This window comes from Protopterus annectens, chromosome 6.part0 (genome assembly GCF_019279795.1).
Source record: "Protopterus annectens isolate FY-2018-M chromosome 6.part0, PAN1.0, whole genome shotgun sequence".
Taxonomy (NCBI): Eukaryota; Metazoa; Chordata; order Ceratodontiformes; family Protopteridae; genus Protopterus; species Protopterus annectens.
Window position 1 is genome coordinate 1,091,133,456 of NC_056737.1, and position 25,890 is coordinate 1,091,159,345.

Here is a 25,890-nt window from a genome sequence, read left to right on the forward strand (position 1 = left end):
GGCGTAGTATTCTCATCCTAAGGGGTGGTGTAAGCTACATACACTCTGGCTAGGCTTATAAATGCCCTAGGGCAGATAGCCTAGTACGAACCTATGAACCTATGAACCTATATATATATATATATATATATATATATATATATATATATATATATATGTAGGTCTATTGTGTATGACCGAACTGTCCTTTTGCCGAAGAGTGTAAAATACAACCAGTATTAAAACTAAAACCCACCATAACAATAGCCTCAAGTTTGTCTGAATTGAAGCAGTGTAAGGGGAATGTCTTAATGATGTTAAGGTGTAAGGCTGGGCTTGGGGGAAGGGACACCATTAGGGTCACGGTTCACACCTATTACTAAAGCAGAGCAGATGGGAAAGTTAGAAGTGATGGAGATGAACTGCCTGAGATGGGTTCCACAATGCACATTGTGGGGCAGACAAAGAAATGATGACATAACAGCAGAAGCCAAAGTAGTTCTAATCATAGAAAAGGTCAAAGAGAAGAAATTAAAGTGGTTTAGGCACATGCATTAAAGCAGAACACAACCTGGTGAATTAGATTGGGCACAGACAGGAAAAAGGCAAGAGGCAGTTAGCTTAGTACTAACCTATGAATCTATGAACCTATAAGGAAATGAGGGCATCCAGCAAAGAGGTGGCTAGATTGTGTGAGAGAAAATCTGCGATGGTCAGGCATGAGTCTCGAAAAAGGCAGGAGATTGGCATTGAATAGAGAGAGATGGTAACAATTGACATGATACTCCAACCCCTTGTAGAAAATAGGAAAAAGGAACCTGATGCTGATGATGTTGATGATGATGATGATGGCGATGATGGATGAGTGTTCAGTGACAAACTGTTTTGCTCTCTTTGATACTAAATATCCTGTCAGGCACACTTATCAGGATAATTTCATTTTCTGTTCCCATTGCCATTTCACCCCCTTCTCTTTTCTTCTCTTTTATATGCTACAAATAGTCTTTCTTTGCATCTAAGATCTATCCTGCCTGCAGCTTAACATTTTGAAGAAAGTCTCCTTTAATTGCCAAATCCATTGTTATCCAAGTACAAAAGCAGTTACTTGAATTCTTGTTCTTACACAACTGCTACTGCTATAGTTTAAATCAGACACACACACACACACACACACACACACACACACACACACACACACACACACACACACACACACACACACACACACACACACACACAAATAAAAATAAAGAAACAAACAAAAAAATAACAGCCCTGTAATATTTTGGAATCATTAAGAGACTATTCTATTTGGTAGGTGGATTACCATTACAGTGTAATGTCTCTCCCTAAACACACATAATTGGGCACAGCAGTTTGGAAGAGGCTGAACCATGAATATTTATTGATCTTTGCATACTGAGTTTGCTTTTCACTTCTTCAAATATATGAGATCTTCTTGAGATGTAAGTTTCACCATATCTTCTGAAATCAAGTGTATCTCTTTTAGTTACCCCAATACAGCAAAATGCCATTTTTTCATAGAAAGTACCCTCCAAAACATGCATTTACACCCCTTACCACTGCTGGTAACAAGTCATTCCTATTAGCCTCTATAAGTATTTTCTGCTTCGTTTATCTTTCTTATACCACATCTCAACATTGTTCAGCATCCATCCTTTGACCCTATGACTTCTCATATTAGAACAACTGAATAACTTAAGCCATCTCATAAGAACTGTCAATACCGCATCACAGTTTATGCCATTTTTTCCTGTAATGACCGTATGTTTCAGCCTGATCTTGATGCCTGGTAAAATACCATTTCTCTAATATTCTGGCATAACATCTCCACTGGCTATCTCTTCACAGTGAGTTTTCATGCTCTTCATCTCCAGTGCCCTAGTTATCTCATCTCAATAAGTCTTTGTAACCAAAAGCTCTTATAAAAATAATTAAGTAACAGAAGATCTGAAGCTAAAATGAGAATCAGAAGCACGTACGCATTAATGAGCAGAGACATTGCTTTTTCATGTTGTTGAAAGTGAAAGAATGGATTAGTGCTTCTGTTTGTGATTCTGAGGAGAGAAGGAGCAGGGGTACATTATTCTTACCCCTTCTACCCTGTAAAGCCTGAAAACTGCTTCTTGGAAGCCAGCCTGGGGTTCATGCTGCTGCTTTAGTGCTGGTGAGACAAAGAGTAGAGGGGCATCAATTCCTGCTGGTCCCTGAATGAACAGGGTGTATGGATTTCTCTGTACTGTCTGATTACAATTTTAATGAGACCTTCTGAAGGACCTTTACGCAGCCTGTCTTTCTGTTGTGTCCAGCTAGTGCAGGTTCTATTAAGGGTATCTAGTAAGCAAAGACTATAGCAAATGTACTGAACCCATCATCATCTGGGCTAATACTACTTCTCTGGAAGCAACTAGGGATTAATGCTGCTCTTTTGCCTCTGGTGAGAGAAGCAGTAAATGATCATTGGTTCCTATGTGCATGCAGCTGTATTGTTAGTCCTTCTGCTCAAGGTGCAGCTGTGTTGTTAGTCTTTCTCAGGGTGCAGCTGTATTTTTAGTCCTTCTTCTCAGGATGCAGCTCTATTGTTAGTCCTTCTTCTCAGGGTGCAGCTGTGTTGTTAGTCCTTCTTCTCAGGGTGCAGCTGTGTTGTTAGTCCTGCTCAAGGTGCAGCTGTGTTGTTAGTCCTTCTTTTCAAGGTGCAGCTCTATTGTTAGTCCTTCTTCTCAGTGTGCAGCTGTGTTGTTAGTTCTTCTGCTCAACGTGCAGCTGTGTTGTTAGTCCTTCTCAGGGTGCAGCTCTATTGTTACTCCTTCTTCTCAGGGTGCAGCTGTGTTGTTAGTTCTTCTTCCCAGGGTGCACCTGTGTTGTTAGTCCTTCTGCTCAAGGTGCAGCTGTGTTGTTAGTCCTTCTTCTCAGGGTGCAGCTCTATTGTTAGTCCTTCTTCTCAGGGTGCAGCTGTGTTGTTAGTCCTTCTCAGGGTGCAGCTATATTGTTAGTCCTTCATCTCAGGGTGCAGCTGTATTGTTAGTCCTTCTTCTCTAGGTGCCGCTGTTTTGTTAGTCTTTCTCCTCAGGGTGCAGCTCTATTGTTAGTCCTTCTTCTCAGGGTGCAGCTGTGTTGTTAGTCCTTCTCAGGGTGCAGCTATATTGTTGGTCCTTCATCTCAGGGTGCAGCTGTATTGTTAGTCCTTCTTCTCTAGGTGCCACTGTTTTGTTAGTCTTTCTCCTCAGGGTGCAGCTGTATTATTAGTCCTTCTTCTCAGGGTGCAGCTGTGTTGTTAGTTTTTCTCAGGGTGCAGCTGTATTGTTAGTCCTTCTTCTCAGGGTGCAGCTGTATTGTTAGTCCTTCTCAGGTTGCAACTTGAGATCAGTGCTACTTCTTTGTTTCTGATAGGAGAAGAAAAAAAGGATAATTGTCTCCTTGCTGTATGCAGCTGTATTGAGATTATCACTGTTTCCACTATCAGACAGAAAGCACCTCCATGAACAACTTCAAACCACATAGTTACTAATCTTCTCCAAACCTCATAAGCACTACTCCCTCTGAACCCCATATCAGCAAGCACCTGAAACCACTGATTTGCACTTTCCAACCATCTCTGAAGTGGGCATCCTTAGACAAGTTAGGAATTGTCTCATGTTTACTGACAACCACTTACTACTGAAACAACTTGACATAATGCATGAGTGATGCAGTTATGTAATGTTATTGGAGGCAAAACATTCACACAATGTCATGACAGATAACATGCATGTTGTCAGTACCACACATCTCTACAGTAAACCAATCACACACACAGTGCAGACCAAAAACATAGACTTACAAATGCTGAAGCCCTTAAAAGTAACCTACCTAAATCAGAAAGGTCTAGTACATGCAACATAAGAAACAAGTCCTCTCAGTAACCTGAGCAGACAACACTCACCATAAACATGTTTCTAAGGCACACTGACTCACGTCAAAGCTTATAAGGCAAACCTCCACACTATCCAATATCCTAGTCATGGGTGGCTCCATAATAAGACTTAATAGTTCACAGTTCAGTATTAGGCTAACTGACTTTGTGAGCCATTTTAAGCCTAGCCAATTAACCCATGTGAGACTCAAACCCTGCGCCTTTTGTCTGTAAGGTAAAAATCTTAACCATTATGCCAACCTCCCTTCCACCACTGTTTAATAACAGTCAATTAACTATCAGGTGCCAGGTTTTTCCACATTATGCATGCACTCAGCCCCTTGCACCACAAGTAGACAGATGACACAGTCATAGTGCACACGACTGTAAATTACTCGAGACATACTTCCCAGGAATATATGAAGAGCGACATGAATGAGCTCCTGCCATATGTGTCTGAGGTAGATATAAACCTAGCCTTGAGCAGCTATTCTACCTTCACCAAGAATGATGCTGCAATTTAAATAAAATATTATTAATTTTAACAACTGCATTAGCTTCTGGTGTCATTAGGGGATCCAATATAAAATAACACGTGAGTAGATGGTAGGCAGTTCTAACTACTTTGCCAGGAATGTCCTGCTTCTGTACCTCTAGGTTTTCATATTCTCTCTGATCAGCTCATCATAGTCAACTGATCTCTGAAGTAACCCAGACACTCATCTGTGTTCATAGCTGTCACAGTTCTGTCATTATATTAGACAACCATGGTGTTTATAAGAAGGTACATTATACAATAACTGCCTAAAATCTTCCAGCATCCTTGAAAACTTCCTTAACTTCTAAATAATTGTCACCTAGTAATGCCAAGCTTTATGGCAGTCAGTTATGATTTACAAAAATATCCTAGGTGATTTTATTGCTCTACACGCAAAGTTCAGGAGCCTCTGAAGTGAGGTAGTGGTATTAGCTTTTACAACTGTTTTCTCAAAAATGTGCATTAAGGCAAACCAAAAATGTGCTGTCTTCATCCAGACCACCCTACAAGATTGCCCAACTGTGTCCACATCGATCTGCAAAAAGTGTTGCATCAGTACCCACCTTTCCATTTTATCCTTGGCAGCAGGGTGATTTGTCTTTAAGGCTTCTACTAGACTGACATGAACTCCAGTCACTACTTATGTGCTATCAGGTGTTCTCACTTAACTATAATTCTGGAAGCTTGCATGGATTGTATATGTGTGTGTGTGTGTGTGTGTGTGTGTGTGTGTGTGTGTGTGTGTGTGTGTGTGTGTGTGTCCTGGGCCACAAGGAAAAGGATCGTTAGGATCTTCTTACCTTTAGCATGTGCCTATCTTAAGATCTTTTGGGCATTTGCAGAAATGATATTCAAGAACTATGATACTAAACTTTTTAGTGATTAAAAATCTTGATGAGATTGGTTTTAGTACTCAGTCTGCTGTATAATAACAGTCATCCAAAACAGCAAAAAAAAAGGCCACTGTGGATGAACTTCAATGCAACAACAAGTCCAAACAGCAAAAATAGATTTGCAGTGAAGAAACACAGACGAAGTATAAAACACACAAAATTTAATAAAGGTAAGTACTTTCACATCTGATATGATGCTTCTTCAGACCAAAAGAAACTTTTCACAGCTCAGCTTATATAGTTACAGCACAATTAACCAATTAATCATTCAATCAAATCCTAATTAAAAAATTATTATAAAATTATTAAAAGCATACATAAATACATTCTTATTTCAAACTTCTATTTTTAAGGTAAGGCTTTATTGATGCTCTATCATTTAAGCCAGGGAACAGATCCGCTTGAAATTCAATAATCCATTTAAGCTCCCTTAGCTCGGTAATATTTCTTATATCACCTAGCCTAGGTCCTAACTCTACACACTCTATCACTTTAAAGTTAAAGGTATGGGACTGATCAAGAGATACTAAATGCTTAGCTAAAGTACTTCTGTTTATATCTTGCTTATTCATTGCTAAGAGATGCTCCCTAACACATTCTCGAAGAGTATGGTTCATCATACCTACATAAAAACAACTGCAGATATTACATTCAGCAAGATAGATTAAATTATTTGTATTGCAATTTGCTGATATTTTGAAAAAGTACTACTTCCTAGTGGTGGGGTGAATAAATTCACTATGTGCAGCCAAAACACCGCATACATTACATTACATTTCCCACACGGGGTTAAGCCTGGTTCTAAAGTCTCTGTTATGCCATTATTATTTGCATTACATAACAGCTTTTTCAAATTCTTTTTATGTTTATATCCAAACTTTGCTTTATGACCCACTACTTATTGTACTTTTTCATCAGACTGCAGTATTGACCAATTTTTCTCTATGACACGTCTTACTTGATCAATATTACTAGAATATTGCAACCTAAGAGGAACTACATTGTTTTCAAATTTATAACTGCCTATAGTATTAGTTTGTGGCATGTCCTCTGACATATATGGTTTTGAAACATCGGTCTAAATATTAATTGTGCCCGTGAAATATTATAGCCATTTTGGCAAAACAAAACCTGAATTGAAAAAGGAATGATTTGCAGAAGTGAAGTATTGCACAGATTTCAAAGACAGCTATTGACACTACAGTATAAGTAGAAATGTATACATGCAAGGAAACATTTAAATGCTTTATACTTTTAGTTAAAATAGCTTATTATTAACTTTTTGCTTTATCAGAAAATTTAAAGAGCTAGGAAATTATTTCTAATTTGTCTTTATAATGTTTACTAAAGTGATGTTAGTCACTGACTTGATTAATGGATTGCGAGTCATATACAAGACGGACTGCTGAATGTTATTTCTGTTTACCTATGTTTGCTGAATTTCTTTTATTAGTACTGATTTAAAACAAGGGAAAAAAGGGAAGGGAAATCTCTGTTTTTGGTCAAGGGAGGAGAGACTTATGAGAATTCTAACTGACCTGAGAACTCTCTAAAATGCTCTAAATACTATTTGATTAATACTTACCTAAGGTACGTCTTGATTACCATATAGGTACCTTCACATTCATTCTACACCTGATGTGATTACCCATTCTGGAAGCAGGAGGTGCCCTATGCAGGATGGGAATTGTCAGGGTGATCATAGTTCATTCTTAGACTCTGGTTGTAAATCTATAAATATGTAAAAGCACTGCACACTATAATGTAGGGCGCCTCTACTCTGAGTCAGGATACCACTGATAAGCCATGTCTTTTCATAAGTGTAAGCTGAAGTTGGTGAGCTGAAGAGCAGGAAAGTAAAGGAAGACAGTACACCTACAGTAAATTCATATTTCATTGGTAATCACTCATTGTCTCCTGTAGAGTCCTTTTAGTCAAATAATTTTAGTAATAATCTATTTATTGTTGGCTTATTAAGTGTATACTCCTCTGTTGCATTTAATTTATCCAAAATGACATATCTGACATGTTTGGGATCTCTTAAGGGTAACTAAATATTGGATATTTTCTAAGTCAACATAATAATTGTTTACACTACTAACATTCCATCCTAATATATAAAATACTATAGAAAAATAATAGAATAATATAGAATGTCATATCTCATTAAAGAAAATTCTCCATATAATAATTTAACATATGGAGCTCAGTTGATATTGTTGGTTAAAGGTATGAGTGATAATCCAACAGATCTATCTTTATCTATTGGATTAGGAATGACTTTCAATCCATGTTTACTGGGAAATTCATATTTACTTGTATTTGATACTTTAGAATTAATGTTTTATAGAAGTACTTTTTTAAAGCCTGACCAGAATGTTACCCTACTTATATTTAAAGAAGAAAGAACATTAAATTAAACTCCCAAGTATACACACATAAAAATAACATTCAATGTTATCAGAGAATATGGTATAACTACTATAATCAAAATAAAAAAAGAAGCAAAAAGTTTCTTCCAACAATAACTTGAAATTGATTTAACATTCTTATCATTAAATACTAATGGCTAAAATAATGCAAATAAAAGATCAAACTTACTAAAATATTTAAATCTAAATAAGGCACAAGTAGTATTTCTCCAGGAAATGCATTTTAAGACGAATGGTAGCTTTATTTGGAACCCTAAGGACTATACAGTCTTAGCTCAATCCTCCTATAGAACAAAGACAAAAGGAGTATCAATTCTCTGGAAGAAAAACATAATCACTCCAAAAGTTAGTTATAAATATGAAGACAAAGAAGGTCTACTAGCAGTTGTTATAATTAAATTTAATAACAGAATATGGACCTTATCACAAGGAAAGTGGTCTCTGTGCCAAACCGCAAACAAATAAATAAAACAAAGGCACAGCAATTCCAGCTAAAATGTTAGAATTCTTTAAACTCACAAACCACAGAATGTAAACTCCACACAAAAAACACTGCAACAATTATCCTTTATGTTTTCGTCAGCTAACTTCATCAGAATGAAGTAAGCATATCAATTCCACCCTATATATACGCGTGTGATTTGATTTAATCCAATCAAGTCTTCCAACCCATTAAATACACTTAATTGAATAAATAGTGTTAACAGCATAAATATAAAAGAAAGGCTTCTACTATAAAATTTCACCTGTTATACCTGTTGTACCTTCTGTGGTTCGTGAGATTAAAGAATATGGACCTTAGCTAATCTATATTGGTTCCCAGAAATTGGAGCAGGAACAGTTAAAAAACATCAAGATTTTATTTCCAACAATTATAAAGGAAATCTTATACTAGGAGGAGATTTTAATTGTACCTTAGAAGCTTCTGAAACCACCAAGAAGTACTTTCGCATAGCAACTATTTCAAAATCCTTAAGAAAATGGATTGATTAATTTCATTTAATTGACACTTTTAAAATAAAAGATGATAAATCCTTATTATTTTCCCATAAAGACCATAGGTTTGGAACACAAACCAGAATAGACAAATTATTCGTAGTTCAAGATTTACAAACAAAAATTATCAACTTGTCAATAGTTCCATGCCCCTTCTCAGATCATGACTCTCTGATAATGAAGCTCCTAAACCTTTAATCCTCTCGACTAGAATTCCATCATAAATCACAAACATTAAAGAATTCAGACCCTGGATGTTGTCAGAACTACAATTATTTCTTGAAATTAATAATACAACATAAATCAGTAGAGTCATGGTTTGGGACTCATTAATAGTGTATTTATTTGATAAGACCCTTAGCTGGTACAAAAACAAAGTTAGGGAGTATGCATCTGAATCATTAGACTTGCAAACCAGACTCTTGACAGCAAAATCTAAAAAAAAATCAGAATTGTCCAGAAGTCAAAAAATAAATAAATAAATAGAGGAATTAAATAAAAAACATAATGAAATTCTAACACACAAAACTTGTCTAGCCTTGGAAAAATTAAAAATAAACTCATTAGCCACCTCCCGCAGATATCTACATAACTTATCTACAAGAAATAAAATACAATCTAAAGCAAATAACATTAGTAGTATATATGGAGAATATGCAGTATGGAGAAAATCGATGTCTGGGCAGTAACAGAAACCTGGTTCAAGGCTCCTGAGTGCACCCCAGCACTACCAGGTTATAACTCATGCCATGCATTTCGGCCCCAAAACTCGGACCGAAACACAAAAGGAGGGGGAGTATCTATATTCATCAAAAATACCTACACCTCCAGGTTAGTGGCACTGCACAAAGCATCGGAAACCATCCATGTGCAACTAATAGTGGGCAAAACTGCCTTTCAGTTTGTAGCCTGCTACAGAACACCCTCCCTATTACAGGAACCCCACTTGGCATTCCTGAGAACACTGGAGAATATGAAGGTCTCTCCAAACACTATGTTATTGGGTGACTTCAACTACCCACACATTGACTGGGAAAACTACTCAAGCCCAAACACCCTCACCCAACGGTTCCTTGAATTTATAAACTCTAACGCAATGGAACAACTGGTCACCACTCCCACAAGAGGGAACAACATATTGGACCTGGTCATCACCAACATGGGGACTCTATGTTCCACACCAGAGGTAAACCCCTCATTGGTAAGATCAGACCATAAACAAATTTCCCTGGACATCCATATCTCGTCCCCACCCCCAGCCAAGGAAATCACTGTAAAGAATTTCTCAAAGGCCAACTTTGCACTTCTCAAGACTGAGGTGGAATCCTTCAAAGCCCCTGGGCAAGAGGATAAAACAGCCCAATCCACAGAATCCTTTAAAAATGCATTCTATGAGCACCTGCAAGAATGCATGGATCGTGCTATCCCAAATAAAACCAAGACTCACTCCTCCAAAAACAGGAGACCGGTCTGGTGGACCCCGGCCATAAATAAGCTATACAACAAAAGGAGGAAGCTACTACACGACAGAGCAAATTCCCAAAAAGGGAAGGCATCTCTGATCAGTATTAGCAAGAAACTTCGATCCCTTATAAAATCATCAAAGGCCAGTTTCGAAATAAAAATTGCCCTAGACACTAAAGATAATCACAAGGCCTTCTTTAGTTATGTCAGGAACATGGGCGGAAACTCCCAGACATGCTCTGAATTGTTGCATAATGGTACAAAATATACCGAACCTACAGACATAGCCAACATCCTGGCAGACAGACTCAGCGCAAACTTCTCCCTCCCTTCCCCCCCAAAGGAGCAAATGCCTATCCCAACTAAATGTAACCTCCCTGACATCACAGATGCACAGGTGAAAGCTGCCCACTCCAAAGCAAAAAACACAGTATCTATGGGACCAGACGGTGTCCCAGGCTGTGTCTTACATGAGCTCCAAGAAGAACTGAACCCTCACATTAAGTCACTGTTCAAACTTAGCCTTACTACAGGATATGTCCCCAAAGAATGGCATACAGCTACAGTGGTCCCACTCCACAAAGGTGGTGCCACAATGGACCCCGGAAACTATCACCCCATAAGCCTGACTAGTCTGGTCTGTAAAGCTATGGAGCGTATTATCATGGAACTCATAAACAAAGACATTGGGAGCCTCCAGACACTGGACCCTACCCAATTTGGCTTTGTTAAGGGCAGATCTTGCCTCTTAAACCTAGTTGATTTCTTTGAAACAGTTACCAAAGCCATAGATGAGGGCAAGGTAGTCCACACAGCCTACCTGGACCTCGCAAAAGCCTTCGACACAATACCTCACTCAGGCATCATAAATAAGCTTACCGGCTTAAATATCAACCCCTATATCACAAGATGGGTTGCAAACTGGCTCAGAAATAGAACCCACATGGTCAAAATCGCAAGTGTCATGTCCGAATCTAAACCAGTTACAAGTGGCATCCCACAGGGCTCAGTTCTGGGACCTCTCTTGTTCGGTATATACTTCTCTGAGGTTCAGGCTAACACAGGGGGATTATGGCTGACAAAGTTCGCAGATGACTGCAAACTGGGGGCCATAATTGAATCTCCAGCTGACACAAGTATCCTCCAAAAGGGTCTCACAGAGACGGGTGCTTGGTGCCAGACCCATGGCCTCAAGCTAAATGCTAAAAAGTGCATAGTCATCCCCTTTGGGAAAAACAAGGTGCCTACAAATTGCCACATAGGTGGTAATCCATTAAGTATGGAAGAAGTAATTAGACATTTGGGGAACAATGTAGATATTAATCTCTCCTTTGATAGTCACGTTGCCAAAGTGGTTAGAAAGACCTTCTATATAGCCCACCTTATCATGAAAGGGTTCACATCTAGATAAAGAGAGGTCATTGTGCCCCTCTACTCATCACTCATCAGGCCCATAATTGAATACAATGCCGCTTTTGGGATGTACCTTACCCGACACCTGCAGCAACTGGAGAGACCCCAAAAGTACCTCACCAAGAGGATCATGGGCTACAAACAGATGTCCTATGCAGCTCAACTAAAGAAACTCCAGCTCTACTCAGTTGCTTACCGCCTACTCAGAGGCGATCTATGCCTGACGTACAAAGCCATGTCAAACCCAGAATTAATGGACATGCTCCATCTCAAAAAATCCAAGTCCCTTAGAGCTACACGCTCCAGGGACATAAACCTCAGCACAAAAATAAATAGGACATGCTGGAGGGCCAGATTCATTTCCCAGAGGCTCCCCTCACTCTGGAATAGAATTCCAATTCATGTTAGACATAGCCCCTCGCTGATCCTCTTCAAGCGAAATCTGGACATGTGGATGGGAAATCGCAAATTCACCCATGGGATCTCTTCTGTGTCCCTGCTAGACAGAGGCACAGTAAACTAATCTTAAAAGGGTACCTTCTGTGACCTACTTTACAGAGGCACAGTAGGCTAATCTAATAGGGAGGCGGAAGCCAAATATACTCTGGCTAGGCTTATAAATGCCCTAGGGCAGATAGCCTAGTATCAACCTATGAACCTATGAACCTATATCATGAAAAGAAAGGGAAAAAAGGATCAGATATAGGAGACATTTATTTGATTTATTTATTTATTTATTTATATTTGTTGACTGGGAGTGTCCGACTGCACGTAGGTCCATTTCCAGTGGAGGCTCGGGGAGAAAAGCTCCACAGTTAAAATAAACAGACAGTCGTTACATTGGATTACATAGTAATTAACAATTTACATAGCAATTACTTACAACATATTTACAGATGAAGAACATAGTACATCAGCAGACAACTAGAATCTTTATCTGTGAAGTACATAACAGGCATTAACAAATGTTACAAGAAGAAGTTCCTGCTGTATAATAAGTACTGGCTTGTGGCATCAGAGCTTGCTATAATCAAGGTAGTTAGTGGAGTAGAAAGAAAGGTAGTGGTTGAATGGGGAGGGTGATATTAGAGTGGGAGTTGCAAGGGCATAGCCAGCATGTTTTTAGGTGCGCTTTTAGTAAAGTTTTGAAGTGGGTGCATGATGGTACGGCGGTAATTTTGGGTGGGAGGGAGTTCCATAATTTGAATTATAATAATTTGACATCCTTGAAGCATTTCAGTTCCATTATATGGAACACTTCAAAAAAGAAGATTTAGATACCAACCAAATAAACTTAGATACAAACCTTATCAATATAAAAAATCTCCCGAAAACTTAAAACTAGACCTACAAAAACCTATATCCTACAAAGAAATTGTTGACAAGATAAAAGAAAGTATATCTTATAAAGCCCCAGGGATAGATGGTATAATTACGTAAATTTACAAACTCTTCCCTTCAACAGTAATTTCCCTTTTTCATAAAACTTTGCTAGAAGTCGAGTCAGAAGCAAAAATACCACCCTCATGGAAATATTCTCTCATAACACCAATTCTAAAAGATAATAAACCATCAGATCTTTGCACCTCATACAGACCTATATCATTACTGAATAATTATTACAAAATATTCATGTCAGTCCTAGTTAACAGAATGAAAATCCCACTTTCAAAGACAATTAATAATGATCAAACTGGATTTTTATATAACAGGCACAGACATGATAATGTTAAAAGGATACTTACTCTTATAGATTATGTGAATAAAGAAGATAGAGAAACACTTGTAATCATATTAGACATAGAAAAAGCCTTTGATTCCCTCATCTGGGAATATCTATTTAAAACTTTAGCATTATTTGAATTTCCTTCTCCCTTCATTCTATTACTAAAAAACATATATATTAATAACTTAGCCTACATTAAATTAGGTCCTTTCACCTCAGACTCTATCCATATAACAAAAGGTACTACACAGGGATGCCCCCTTTCTCATATTTTATTTGCTTTGGCTATAGAAATGCTTGCAGAAATAATATGCAATAATCCAAGAATAAAAGGAATAGAAGTCTATGGCCAGTACATATGTAAAATAATGCTTTTTGCTGCTGATATTTTATATCTATGGAGCACGTCTCTCCTTACCTTTTCATTTCTTTGAATCTGGAACCCCCCTCCCAGAAGGAAATGTACTTGTGGTAGAGAAATATACAGTGATGCACTAAATGCGTTATAAATACAAAAACAGTCATAACTGCTGAAAGGACTTATCAAAGGTAGCAATCTGAACAAAACAGAATTACATGCAATCTCTCAACACATGGAATCAGGGGGAAGGAAGCTTTATTGTCACATGGACCATTCCTCAAAGACCTGCTGTTATGGTAAGTATTTTACACCGGTATAATTTCTTCAGGGTTCACAGAAACATTAAGATCTCAAGAAGTACATTTTTAACCCTGGGAGGTGTACTGTTAAAACATTCCCTGTACATAGCCATGCCAAAACCTGTCCCGCCTCTAAACTGTGCTTCCAACTCATGGTGCTTGGTATGGAGAGTAATCCATGACAATGTCAAAATGAAGGTCAAAGTAAACTTTATTGTCGATCAGATATGCACAGCAGTACAAGCTGAATGAAATTATATTGCTTTGGTCCCTGTGCAAGACATAAAAATGAAACGTAGTTTGAATGACAGTAACACTAACGCACACAGAGTAATAATTAAAATATTAACAGCACAATAAATTACCAGTATGACTGCGGTGGTGGTGCTGCGGTAGCGTTGTTGCCTCACAGTAAGACGTTGTCCTGTTCGATTCTCAGCTAGAGCATCTTCTGTGTGGAGACATGTGTGAATGGGCGTTCCTTCGTTGAAGATTGTGCACCATGGCCGGCAACTCGGCACGTAAAAATCTACTGTCAATCATTAGCAGACCGGAGTTCCACTGTGGCGACCCCTAACTGGGAAAAGCCGAAAGACACAACAACCCTGGCTGGTATGATCCTGACCCTGAGTAGCATCCTACCATCACCAAGAATGAGGCCACAGCATAAAGAAAAAATGATCAATTTCAACAATTGGCTAAGTTTCTGATATCATTCAAAGGGGATCCAGTATCTGTCCACCTTTGATGACATGCTCAACAAGCCACGTTGCTTAGCAAGAGATGGCTTGCACCTGTCACCCTTATGCTTTGGAATACTGGCCAAGGCTCTTGCCGCCCCCATAGTGCCTTTTTTATGCAAGGCTCAAAAGACAAATCCACCACCATAAATAGCACAAGTAACCAAAAACTGAGGGTAATGCTACTTAATGCCAAAAGTCTAAACCTCAAAATGCACACACTCGAGGCACTCCTCAGTATGGAGAACATTGATATCTATGCAGTAACAGAAACCTGGTTTAAGGCTCCTGAGAGCACCCCAGCACTACTAGGCTATAACTTATACCATACCTTTCGGCCACAGAACCAGGACCGAAACACAAAAGGCGGGGGTGTATCCATATTCATCAAGTATACCCACACCTCCAGGTTAGTGGCGCAGCATCAGAGATCATCCATGTGCAACCAACAATGGGCAAAACTGCAATCCAAATTGTAGCATGGTACAGATCACCCACCATGGCCCAGAACCCCCATTTCACATTTCTGGAGACACTGGGAAATATGAAGGTCCTACCAAACACCCTAATACTGGGTGATTTCAATTACTCAAACATAAACTGGGAGAACTACTCAAGTACTATCTCCCTTGCCCAATGCTTCCTAGAATTTATAAACTCGAATGCCCTGGATCAACTGGTCAATACCCCCACCAGAGGGAACAACATATTGGACCTGGTCATCACCAACATGGGCGACCGGTGTTCCACACCGGAGGTCAACCCCTCGCTGGTTAGATCAGACCATAGACTAATCACTCTGGATATCCACATTCCGCCCCCACCCCCAATCAAGGAAACCACCATGAAAAACTTTTCAAAAGCAAACTTCACTTAACTTAAGATCGAGATGGAAAGGTTCACAGCCCCCATGCTAAAGGACAATGCTGTCCAAGCTGCTGAAACTTTTACAAAGGCACTCTATGAGCATCTGCAGGAATGCATGGATCATGCTATCCTAAGTAAAACCAAGACTCACTCGTCCAAGAAAAGGAAGCCAGTCTGGTTGACCCCTGCCATAAGCAAGCTATACAACAGAAGGAGGAAACTAGTACAGAAAAGAGTAAAATCCCAAGAATGAAAGACATCCCTGATCAGTAACAGCAAGAAACTACAATCCCTCATTAAATCATCCAAGGCTAGTTTCGAAAGAAAAATTGCCAATGACTCCAAAGATAACCACAAAGCGTTCTTTAGCTATGTCAAGAACCTAAGTGGAAACTCTCAGATCTGCTCTGAGTTAGTGCAGAATGGCACAAAATACAATGAACTGACTGATATTGCCAACATTCTGGCAGACAGGTTTAGTGCAAACTTCACCCCCCTCTCACTCCCTAAAGGGCGCATAACCATACCAGAAGAATGTAGGACCCCATCAATCACTGACACACAGGTTAAAACAGCCCTATCCAAAGCCAAAAATACAGATTCAATGGGACCGGATGGTGTCCCAGGCTGTGTCTTACAAGAGCTCCAAAATTAACTGACCCCTCACCTAAACACACTGTTCAAACTCAGCCTCTCTACAGGCTACATACCCACAGAGTGGCACATAGCAATAGTTATCCTGCTCCACAAAGGTGGAGCCACAATGGACCCCAGCAACTATTGCCCTATAAGCCTGACTAGCCTGGTCTGCAAAGCTATGGAATGCATCATCATGGAACTCATTAACAGAGACACTGGGAACCTCCAAACCTTGGACCCTACCCTGTTTGGCTTTGTTAAGGGCAGATCATGCCTCCTAAACCTGGTGGACTTCTTTGAGATGGTTACCAAGGAATTAGACGAGGGAAAGAAGGTCCACACAGCCTACTTAGACCTTGCAAAGGCTTTCAACACCATTCCCCATTCTAGTATTATAGACAAGCTCACCAGCTTAAACATAAACCCCTACGTCACGAGATGGGTTGCCAACTGGCTCATGGATAGAACCCACATGGTGAGAGTTGCAGGCTGTACATCCGACTCTAAACCAGTTACAAGTGGCATACCCCAGGGCTCAGTCCTAGGACCCCTCCTGTTTGGTATATACTTCTCAGAGGTACAGGCAAGCAAAGGAGGACTATGGCTGACCAAGTTCACAGACAACTGCAAACTAGGGGCCATAATTGATTCTCCAGCTGATACAGACACCCTCCAGATGGGTCTCACTGAGACGGATACCTGGTGTCAAAATCATGGCCTCAAGCTAAATGCTAAAAAGTGCATAGTCACCCTTCTTGGAAAAAACAAAGTACCCCTGAACTACCACATATATGGTAGTCCCCTAAATACAGAAAATGTAATAGGGGATCTGAGGACCCAAGTAGATAGTAATCACTCCTTTGATAATCATATTGCCAAGGTGGTTAGAAAACCCTTCTTTGTGGCCTACCTAATCACAAAAGGGTTTGCATCTAGAACAAAAGAGGTTATTGTGCCTCTCTACTTATCACTCATTAGACCCATCATAGAATACAACGCCCCATTTGGGATGTACCTTACAAGACACGTGCAACAGCTGGAAAGACCACAAAAGTACCTCTCAAACAGATCCCCTATGCAGCCCGACTCAAGAAACTCCAGCTGTACTCGGTTGCATTCCGCTTACTCAGAGGTGATCTCTGCCTGACATACAAGGCCATGTCCAACCCAGAATTGATGGACATGCTCCACCTAAAAAAAAAAAATCCTGGAGAGCCACATGCTCTAGAGATATAAACCTCACCACAACAATAAATAGGACATGCTGGAGGGATAGATTCCTATCCCAGAGACTCCCCATGCTTTGGAACAGGGTTCCAATATACATCAGGCAGAGCCTCTCACTAACACTCTTGAAGAGAAACCTTGACGGGTGGATGGGAAACAGAAAATATACCCCGGGGATTACTGCAGTGGCTCTGCTGGACAATGGCGCAGGGAACTAATGGCTCTGCTGGACAGAAGCGCAGGGAACTAATCTAAGGGGGTGGTGAAAGCCAACACATTCTGGCTAAGCTTATAAATGCCCTTGGGCAGATAGCCTCGTACTTACCTATGAACCTATGAACCACAATTGGACAGGAAGACATTAGACAATAGATGATTTTTAATGTGGCAATTTCTAAAGTTTTTTGATCAAATTTATTTCTAAAATCAGCTGTTGATACTGCTACTACTGTAGTGGAATATTTTTTTAAATGTACCTTGAAGCCATGTATTATACTTACAGCAAAAGTCAATAGACTGGGCAACAGTTTTGCCAGAATTTGTTTAGGTACTGGCAGACCTTCCTTCACTTTCTTAACAAGGTCAAAAGTTGATCAGCTTTTCTGAAGCCATTATCACTCTCTGCATGTATTGGTTATCAGCGTATATCTAACACAATCAGTAAGTCTCCTCATCAGTTTAGTAGGTTAAATAGTCAGACTAAATGACACTAGCGATGCTATGTTGGGCACAGGGGAGGGATTCGTTTTAGATACACCTTTTAATATGCAAAACAGTGTAAGGTTGTTTGTAGGCTCATAGATAAGTACAAAACTAGCTGTCCTTGTGGGCCAGTTTAAGCCTAGCCAATTTCCCCGTCAAAGGTAAGAATAAAACTCTGTACCTTGTGGCTGTCAGGTAACCTTATTATTCAAATCCAGTCTTGTAAATTTGAAATCCTGCTCCCAGAGGTTAGAACAACTGCAAAGACTATTCTTTGAGGCAAGCAGTTTATTTTCAGTATGTCATTTAGTCCAAATCCTTCTCTAGCATGAGGGTGAAATTCCAGGGGAAAAAAATATGTCTTCTATGAGGTCTCAAGTGCAAAATCCTGTTCTATGAGGTCTCAAGTGCAAAATCCTGCTCATGAAGAACTTTCAAAATAATGTGTTGCAATCTGAGGAAAAGTTGGTACACAACCAAAAAGCAGACGTATTCTTTATTGAAGAATCTGCTAAGTTTGCATAGAAAATGTTTAGACAATTGAGTATTCATGGGATATGATAATTTTTTTAGTTCTAAACCATTAGCAAGAGCATAAAAGAACTATTTTTTTAAGATATGGTTTCCTTATAGTAGGTGCTTTGTTTTGCTTTAAGATTTTTAGAACTTGCAAACAGAAGGAAGCACTATTGCAAATTAAAACCCTCATCATCTGAGGGACTAAGTATCTTGGGAATGGGATGGACCACTTTGTCCTATTTCTGTATTATTAAGGACTTGTGTAGAGCTAAGAAAAACATGTAGCAAGAGTGGATTTCTGTACTGACTAAACATGAGCTATGAGAATGAAACTGGCCTTATCCTGCTTCATTATTCTAGTACTGTGTGAATTACAGGAAGTGGAAAGAAAGAATAAAGTAAGGTCCAAGTCTACAGAAATGAAGAAAGCCTCTATTCTTCCCAAGGACTGCTGAGGTAGTAGAGAGCAAATGGTTTGAAGATGATTGTTGAGGTATTTGCTAAAGGTATCACGTTTAGTATGCCCCAAATCTTTAATTTGTTTTGGGAGGTTTATTGATCCAGTTTCCATTTATGATGTAGAGGAATTTTCTCAATAAGAAAGTCTTCTACCTGGCTCCGTAAGCCTGGAGTATGTACTACAGATAAAATGCAGGTTGTGCTGAATGGACCTAGTTGTAGATCACAAGTATTTTGTGGAAAAGTTTGAAAGACTTGGCTCCTCCTTGTTTATTGATATACAGCATAACCCTGGCATTCTTTGACTGTATTTAAAGATGACCTGGGATAACGTTGTTATTTGAAGCTGACGAGAGTCTGTATACTGTTTTCATTTATTTCAGGTTGATGTGAAAAGACCTTTCTTGAAGAGAACAGTTGCTTTGAAATGAAAGATTGTTTCACTCTACAAATAAAAACATTTTATTGACTGGTGTTTCTATTGTCAGATACACTAATTTTCCTTTCTGTAGGCTGAATAAAGACACAGTGATTCTGAGTTGTCTTTCAGGTAGCAGAATCTCTGATATCTCAATGGCCCTTAAGGCCCTTTCTTGTAGAAAATATGACTACGATGTGGTGCTGGGGAGTCCATGTAGGTGTGAATGACTTGAAATGCGAAACCCTGAGGGATATGCAACGAGACATGTCGGAATGCTCCGTGTATGTCACATATACAGGCAAAACACTGGTCATGGATGCAATCCTTCCATCTCCAAGAATGATGCCTAGGAAAAAAGGAAAAGTAATCATCTTCAAAAATTGGCTAAAGAGTTGGTGTAATTCTTGGTAGGTACAGTACGTGTTACCATGGAATGACATTCTTGATAGTCCTACTTACTTTGCCAAGGATGGTCTGTAGCTCTCATTCCAAGGCTTCTGCATACCAGCCAAAGCCTTTGCTCTCCCCAGAGGCATAGTGCACAGCTGATGGACATCCTAGTATATCAAATCCAAATCAGGATTACATTAATGCTCTACTGAATGCCAGAGGTTGCAACAACAAACAACCTTACCTTGAGTCTCTCCCGCATATGGAGTGCATTCATCTTTGCAAGTCTGAAACTTGATTTAAGTGTCCAGAAAGTACTTTCTCCATACCTTGGTTTTGTACCTACTATTCTTTAAAAACCGGTGGCAACTGTGGTGGTGTCTCAATATTTTTAGGGACGATATCACCTCTTGGCAGATCCCCAGAGACCCAGAAACAGTCCTTATTGAACTCCAAATCACAATAAACAAAACTAATGATCAGTTTATAGGCTGTTGCATGACACACACTCTGAGTATTCATGTAACATTACTAGATGGAATTGACAAACTCCCTATATACAAAAAAACAAAAAACAAAACAACAACAAAAAAAAACATTATTTTGTGCAAATTTAACTACTCATCAACAAGCTGGAGCACCTATACCTCAAATGTAGGATATGCAGAAAAGTTCATAGATAGTATATGTGACATAGTTCATAGATTTCATAAGCAAAAGCTCCCTGGAAATGATTGTTTACAAACATCCTAGAAGTCAAACTATACTGGACTTGGTCCTTAAAATGTAGCTTCTTCATATACTTTTGCCATGGTAGTCCCTTTCCTGGTTAAGAGGTATAATAAACTGCTGACCTTCACTATTAGAACCTCTTAACCTGCAGAGACCCGGATCTCAGAATTTATAGACTTCAAATGAAAAAAAAAAATCCTCATTAAATTCTATAAGGAAGAGTCAAGATTGACTTATTCCAGAAAACCCCATACAGTGCCTCAACAGGAATCAATACAAAACATTTCTATGCCCACTCAAAAAATGTATAGAAATGACAGCATCAACCAGATCTAAATATCACAGGAAGTATAAAAGCAAACCATCCTGGTGTTCCAACAATATAAATATGTCCTAAAATAAAAGGAAAAACTCCTTCAGTTATTCAACAGACCTACAGATCCTCAACTCAAGGATAATATTTGAAAACTGACTTAAAACATTAAAAGAACTATTAGGATTCTAAGCCAGTGAACTGAGGTTAGCATTTGAAACTAAGGACAACTGCAAATCTTTAAACATCAAAATTTCTCAGAACTTATTTGAGATGCAGCCGCCATCTACTGTATGTAACCTCATAGACATTGTCAGTATACAAGCTAACACATTCAGTACTGACTTTACCCCAGAAATGACTATTCAAAACCCCCATATTCCAGAAGCCCTCAATCCTTCCATCATCATCAAAGATTATGTACTAAAGATGCTCTCAAAAACTGAAAATACTTTCTCTATGGGATGTGACATACACCTGGATGTTTAATAAGCATTTCCAAGCAAACCCTGGTGAAGCCCCTCCTTAAAAGTTTTAGTTTGAGTTTAGCCACTGGCTCTGTCCCTGACATTTGGCTCACAGCAGTAACCTTGGGAATTACTGGCCCATTAGACTGATGACTTTCACCTGCAGAGCCAGGAAACATATTTTATCTGACCTGATTAACTATGGCACTAAGAAATCAACTCAGGCTAGACCCACAGTTAGGGCTTTGTTATGTTTGCATCCTGTCTAATAAATCTAGTTAATTCCTTTCAAAGAGTAATCCAAGCTGTTGGCAGTGGCCATGCTATACACATGGCATAGCTCAGCATGGCCAAGGGCTTTGACATCATACCCCAGGCTAGTATAGTTGGTTAGTTAAATGCATTACAAATAGATAGTGGTGAGGTGGATAGCAAATTGGCTAAAAGACAGAACTCATGCAATGCAGGGTAATGTGTCTCATCAAAGACTATAAAAGTTACTGGTGGTGTTCCATGGGGCTTTGTGCTGGACTTATTTTGCTTTGCATTTATATTTCCAAACTCCAGACCACAAAACAATAAGTCTGGCTAACCACGTTTTCAGATGACAGACAGCCTGGTGGTGTAAAGGGATAAAGCCCTATTTATGACCTAGCAGACCTGGTTTCAATTAACATCTTGTTGATGGACAGAGTGGCAGGGAGTGATGGTCATTACCATCCTGGGATGGGTGGAGCTATGGGTATCTACTATGTCGATTCCTTGTGGGGGCTGGCAAAGCACATTAGTACATGTGCTTAAGGAGATGAACAGGGTAGAGCCATGGATGAACTGCTGTGGAGGCAGGGTTATATGCCATACTTCTCCATTTCATGCCTACCCTCTGGGAATACCATTAGGTCTGCAAGGGAGGGGGGAATGGATAGATCATATAGCAAATCCTCACCAGATAGATGCACAGACATGTCAAGCCCCCATATGCCTAGGTTCAACGATTATCCCCAGAAACACTGGATTAAGTCTGGGTAGGTCAAGGAGACAGTTGGTAGGCACACCATGGGCAGGTATCAGGGTGCCAGGCCAATACCAATAATGAAAGGAGGAGGAACAAAAACAAAAGCTTGCAGATGACTAGAAACCAGTAGTCATTGTCAAGCCCTACTTTGACTGCCAATTCCTGCAACAAGACCTTTCACTTCTAAACACCTAGAATACTAAAAGCAGGCATCAATTAAATGCAAAGAAAAACTAATATAGTGGCATTTGGTAAATCATCCCTCCTCCAGCATACAACACAGACAATACCCCCAATCAAAAATGAGAATGTTGTTAGAGACCTTGGTACTTCTCCTTCTCCACTGATCATCATGTAACAACAGTAGTCAGGAAGACCTTCTAATTAGCACAGTTGATGCCCAAGGAGATATCTTCCATATCCAAACAGATCACTGTCACATTTTATTCAGGACTAATTAGGCCAGTCATTGAATACAATGCCCCTTTTGGGATGTAGCTCACTAGACATATCCAACAGCTAAAAAGATCCCAAAGGTTCCTAACTAACAAGATCATGGGCATAAAAACCTAAAGCTTCCAAAAACAATTAGACAAACAGACCTTTTATTTAGATTCTAATAGACTCCTGCAGGGAGATCTATGCTTTGCCTATCAAACTACTAAGGCTGCAAAGTTCCAGGACCTCTTATAGTTCCATAAACTGAATAGTTACAGATACCAGAACAAGTGATCTAAATCTTCATCAGCACATAAACATAGAGTGAAGAGATAAGGTTCATAACACTGTGCCTCCCCTAAATTTGGAATAGACTACCACTGCAAATTAAGCAGTGTGATGCATTATCTTTATTGGGAAAGCTCACCCAGACTTTGACACAAATTGTGAGGGAAAGGTTAGTTTGTTTTTGCTCTCTTGTATTTTATACGGCTTTATTACCTTCTTCTATTTGGTATAGTGTGATTTATTTTCTTTACACTGTGTTTTACTTGTATTCTGCTTTTAATTACATATTTAAGCTAAGAAAGATACCACACCTGTATCGCTTGTGAGTCACACAAAAATTAAATTATGTTAATTTAACTGCATTATCATCTTCCCTCTCCTCTTTCATTGGCATTGTGAATAAACGAAAAAACTATCATTTTGTGAAATCACTCTCCTTTAGCTAATAGAATACAAAGTGCCCACCCCCCCTTCCAGTCTATCTTGCTCTTTTAAAATGAATGGCTCTCCACTTAGATAGCTAAAGATTAAGTTACCTCTTCCATATCTAACTGCTTATTGGATACTGCAGCTCTTAGAATATTAACCTGTTTTTTCTATCTTACTTTTAAAATCTGCAACATCTACTCCAAGACCACCTGTTAATGGAAAGCCCACATTCTGCATCTTAGTAGTCATCTAGGGATTGATGCTTCTGTTTTGCTCCTGGAGAGAGAAGGAGCACTGTAGCATTATTTCCTGGGAACTACTGATGACCACAAAACCTAATAACTGCTTCATAAATGCAAGCTTGGAATTTGTGGTTATATTTTGCTACTAGTGAGAGAAGAAGCAGAATGCATTGATTCTTGACTGTTTCTGGTTGAGCAGTGAGTGTCTGTGCTTGACTTTCCTGATTGATCTGGTTACTATTCAAGGCATCTACCAAGAAAAGGCTACAACAAGCCTACAGACCCTTGTATCATCTGGGACAAGACTCTGGATCACCAAACAGGCTGTGGCCTGCTTCTCATCGTGGGACGGGTGCTACTGTTTTGTTTCTGCTGAGAGAAGAAGCAAAGAAACATTGTATCCCAGCAGAATGAAGCTGTGGTGAGACCAATACTAGTAGTAGTCAGGCAGTAGCCATTCAAGTGACTCCCCTGTTTTCATCATTCTTGACAAGGTAATTCTTTCTTTTCAGTAAATACTGCTTGATTTGCTTCTAACTTCAGAATATCTGCCTAAATACTTCATCCTTAAATCTTTATTTATTAGTTTCCCCTTAAGTGTTTAGCAGTGCCCTGTACAGCCACAGACATCTTCAGCTGATATTTTCCCCTTTAAACACCTCTGAAGTTCCACCTAGGTGCACACACAATAACTAATTTGCAGTGACAAGCACTGCCCCCAGAGTTTATTTATTTATATATTTATTTTATTTGCAAGTTGATTACCAGGGAAGTCCACTGGGCCGAACTGACCCATTTTCAGTGGAGGCCCGGGGAGAAAATCTCCAAGATGCATTATACAATTTAGATACAAATGATAGTTAAAATTAAAGATCTTATGTAGAATAGTTACTCATAAATGCACTCACTATCATGCATAGTTAACAAAGTTGCAAGCTGGATACTCCTGATATTACTTTATATTCATATTCCAAATGTGTAATGAATAAAAAGGGGTCTGTTGCCATGGATATGAACTTTCCCACTATCTTGATTACCAGCTTGGTGGGCATGGGCATCATGAGCAATGTAGAAATTGCCTCATGTTTACTGACAGCCAGTTGATTCTCAAACAAACTGATATGGTATGTGAGAGATGTATTTACACAATGTCACTGGAGACAAAGCTCACACATAAAAGTACTCTAGGTTGTCACTAGTACACATGCTGCACCTATCATGCACAATTCAAAGTAGGTCCAAATATACTGAGGCACTTAATTGTAACCTACCCCACCATTAAACAAAAGAGGCACCCCCACACTGCCACTAAACACAAAAGATAGTGTACAGGAGGTGCACCCCCACACTGCCACTAAACACAAGAGGTAGTGTACAGGAGTATCACCACTGCACTGCCCCTATGCACAACAGGTAGCATACAGGAGTAATGCTCTGATACACAGCTCATTCTGATTGCTGAAGGTACAGTGTTTAAATCTTTGTAAGTCCCCTTTAAGGCACAATATAAAGAATATCACTAGTGTTCAGTGCTCCTCCTGCCCCATGTCTTTGGTGCTATAAAATGTGTTCTATTAACTGTTTAAGTGCTTTTAGATCATGATATCAGCAGTATCGCTAGTGTCTGGTGCCCCCATCCCACATCTTTGAGTTTACAAAACATGTTCTGTTAGCTCTTTAAGAGGCTTTACGGCACAATATAAAGAGTGTCCCTGATGTCTAGTGCTCCCCTTCCCAATACTGGATGATTTGCTAATTAGTCTAGGAGAGTGTGAACGTATGGCTATCCTCTCCACACATGTTCTCTCTTACACACACACACACACACACACACACACACACACACACACACACACACACACACACGCACACACACACGCACACACACACACACACACACACACACACACACACACACACACACACACACACCCTAACTGATCATACTCATGGATGCACTCACCCATTCATTTATATGCACCTGTGCA